Below are 3,555 nucleotides of genomic sequence, written 5' to 3'. Positions count from 1 at the left end.
GTCCGGGCGTGTGCAGCGCGGGGTGGGCCGCACGCCTCTGCCGCCCTCCGCTCCCCTCTTCGGAAGGGGCGGCCTGCCTGTACCCCCTTCCCTAATTTCCTTTGTGAATTGGGAATTCTTCCTCTGACTTTGTCTCTTATTTCTGAAGGGGAGACTACGTTGGGAAGACGCATCCGCTTGTCCTGAAGTGCGTCAGTTCCAATGTCGGAGCTTGCGGCGATCTAAGTTTCACCTTTAGCGGAAGGTCATTTGTCAATGTGATGGCATTGACAAAAATGATGACATTTTTAAACCCGAGGGGTGGAACCGTGCAGTCACCCTGCAGTCACCGGGGGGGCAGTGGTGGGGGTATTATGGGATGAACGGGTCCCGCAGAGCTGCGTGTTCAATAGGTAACGACATGCCCCGTGTTCTAGTGCTAGACAGGGTGAAGCAGCAGGTGCACGTGCCGGTGAGTCACGTTGGCAGCAGGTTCTTCGTCCCCTCTGGCTGAAAAGAGCTGTGAGTACATCTCTCAGGTAACCAGCCATCATCTCAGTCTCTTCCGAAAGGCTGCCTGAAGTATTAAAAAGTATTTGGAAAAAGCAATTGGTATGTTGCTTGGCTGACATGTACAGGGATCTTCCTCATACGCACATTGATTTGGACTGAGACCCGGGGATTGTATTTCGTTTGGATTATGGTTTAAAGAGGCAAAATGTTTTACAGATTCTTCTGGCGCGTGCACGCACTGCACTTTACCCTTCTTCTCGGGTTTATTTCTAACATAGGTGTGCAGAGTTGTCTTGTGTAAACTGCTCTTCCACAGTCATCTGTGAGTCAGTTAAAGTACAATGTGGGTTTTTTGTTGTTGTTTGCAAAAAGTCTTAAAAGCTCAAGTATTCCCCATCTGGTTATACAGACAAATTCATTTTTTCCTATTCCGTTCAGCACAGCCTCCAATTTTCCACTCCCTTGCAGTGACCTTAAAGTATCCAAACAACTTCCCTGAAACTGCTTCATTTGCTGCTACTTTTCCTAAGAGCCTCATGTATTTTTCAAACACTTGTCACTGAAAAATGTATCAAAAACATGATTGCTGGTATAGCAAAGTTAATTGTTTTCTACCTGATACCTCCTGTCTAGAGTGTTCAAGCTACATTAAAAAAAAATTAAATGAAGAAAAAAAATTATATTAAAAGATTTAGCCAAAAGAATAAAAATCATCATTTGGTTCCTAACAGAGGCTATACAAAATGATTTAGCATTGGTGTTTCATGAAAACTTTGGCTGTATCGTTCCCTTGAGTAGTGACACGTTCTCTCTAGATAAACCCAAGACTGTGGAGAGCGTTTGAATTCAGAGTGCACTGAGCTAAGGAAAAGCAAAGGCTACGTGAATGACGTGCTTAGACCGCAAGAGGGAGAGCAAAGCCTGTTCGCTGAATAAGTGTTTCTTTCTGCGTGTTTTATGGATTGACATTTTCTTTGGCCTCAGATAATAAAAATGCTCTGCAGTCACACACTTCTCGATACCGACAGGTAAAGAGGCATGAAAGAAAACATTCTGGACAATGGAAGAGGGATATTCAGGATTTTCTCTGAACTGCCCTTTCCTGTAAAGTATGTAGAAGCGGCTGAAATCTGTGTTCAGTTACTGAAGGGAATAAAATTATCAGTAGAACAACTGGGATGCATAGAACAAAATGTAACTTTGTTTTGTAATTAGAATGCAAGGGGGAAAGGCAAAGACATGAAATGAACATATGAAACTATTGTACACACAAGCGCAGGCTCCCGAAGAGAGATGTTTCTCCTTGCTGTTGTCGCTAATGGAAGTTACATGCAAGCAATAATAAATCTGCAGTGGACCCTTGGAAATATGTGCAGAAACCGCCAAAAGTATCAGTCCTACACAGTACGTTGTAGAAGCAGACTGCTATTTGCACCTCGGAAACCAAAATCAAAACACCATGAAAGATTTGCCTCTCTCTGAGAGTTAGGTGTGTGGACTGAAGATGTGTGTGTTCTATAGTTTTTAATGGCCATAAGGGACTTTAACGCAAGAAAGTTCTAAGTTTCTCCTTGACTTACTAAACAACAACCTCATTTGTTAGAGAGGTTAAGTAGAATGATCACTGTATTGCAAAACATCTCATCTAGAGCATGGAAGCCAAAGAACGCCACTAGCTCCATTTGAGAGATGATCAAGTTATTGTCAAACCTGCAACTAGAATGCAAAATTTGGGGTTTTGTGAGACCTTCCTGAGTACATGGAAAGTGATTCTTACATGCTTGATCAGACCTTTACCCCCGTCACAACAAATGGAGCCCTTTCTGGTCCTCTCTCACCTAGATAAACATTGCAACCATTTAGTTTAGGTATTTTAGGGTGGTATGTATGTCTACAATCGCAAAATATATTCCAGAAAACATGCTATGATTCCCAAACCTCCTGTAAATCAGTTCTAAGTGGATTCTTCAAAAGGTTGATGTGTATATTTGAGACTTGCGATAGAAAAAAAGTTCCCGTAATATTGTTTATACCAGGTGCCATTACAGCACTGTGGTAGAAAGAAATAGACCATCCTCAGATACTGTTCAAGTTCACTAAAAAGCATCACTGGATCTTTCTTGACAAAAAGCAGCTTTAAAGGTTTTGTTTAAGTGGAGGAGGGGAAGGGAGAAAGATCATTCCTGTCCAGTTCACGTCATTACCATGACACGTCTTAAAACGTTGCTCTTTGAAGGCTATGGCTGTCTTGCAGCAGTAGAAAAATGGCATCTTATCTAAATAGCCTCTAGTATTTGTGCTTCGGTACTTTTGAATGGAAAAATCTATGGTTACTTCAGTTACTGATAGAGGCTTTTTCCACGTAAGAAAAATAAAGGCTTATGAGAAGGTGCATGGCTTCCCTTTAAAAGCACAATTTCTTTTTAATTGTTTGGCGCCACGGAGTGGTAACTTTCTATATTGCTCTAAATAATCAATTTCTGAGAGTTTTGTAATTATAAGCTCATCATCTCCTTCTGAAAGAAGCTTAAAATATAAAATATTCTACTTACTGGGTATCGGTGCAGCTCAAGAAGACCAGAATTTACAGCTTCAACATTAAAGTTTCCAACAGAGTGTTTCCTTTGAGAGGGATTTTCACTGGTGAATGTTGATTTGTCAAAACTTTAAAGTCTGTGAACATAAACCAGCACTTAAAAACCCCCAAAAACTTCTGATGAATTGCAGGAACATGCTCAGACATCACAGTAAAAACGGGTGTACCCGGTCAGACCAGGGGGCCCTCTGGCCTGGCATCTAGTTGCTTGATGTTGTCCTCAGCCGGTGCCCGGGGAAGTTAAGTGTCATTTCCCCAGAGTACTGACCCAGTCTTATGTTGCTTTGTGGTTCAGGGACTTTGTGGACCAGAAGTTTTGCGTTCTAAAACTTTTGCAGGTTGATTTTGGTTTGGTTTTTTTTTTTCCTTCCATGATTTAGTCCAGCTGCTTTTGAACAAATGTCATTTTCAAGATCCAGAATGTCCTAGGACGATGAGCTCTGTGGTTTAAATAATTCATTTCATTT

The sequence above is a fragment of the Egretta garzetta genome, unplaced genomic scaffold (genome assembly GCF_000687185.1).
Source record: "Egretta garzetta isolate BGI_Z169 unplaced genomic scaffold, ASM68718v1 scaffold166, whole genome shotgun sequence".
Taxonomy (NCBI): Eukaryota; Metazoa; Chordata; class Aves; order Pelecaniformes; family Ardeidae; genus Egretta; species Egretta garzetta.
The sequence above is the reverse complement of the archived record's forward strand: the minus strand, read 5'-3'. Positions refer to the sequence as shown.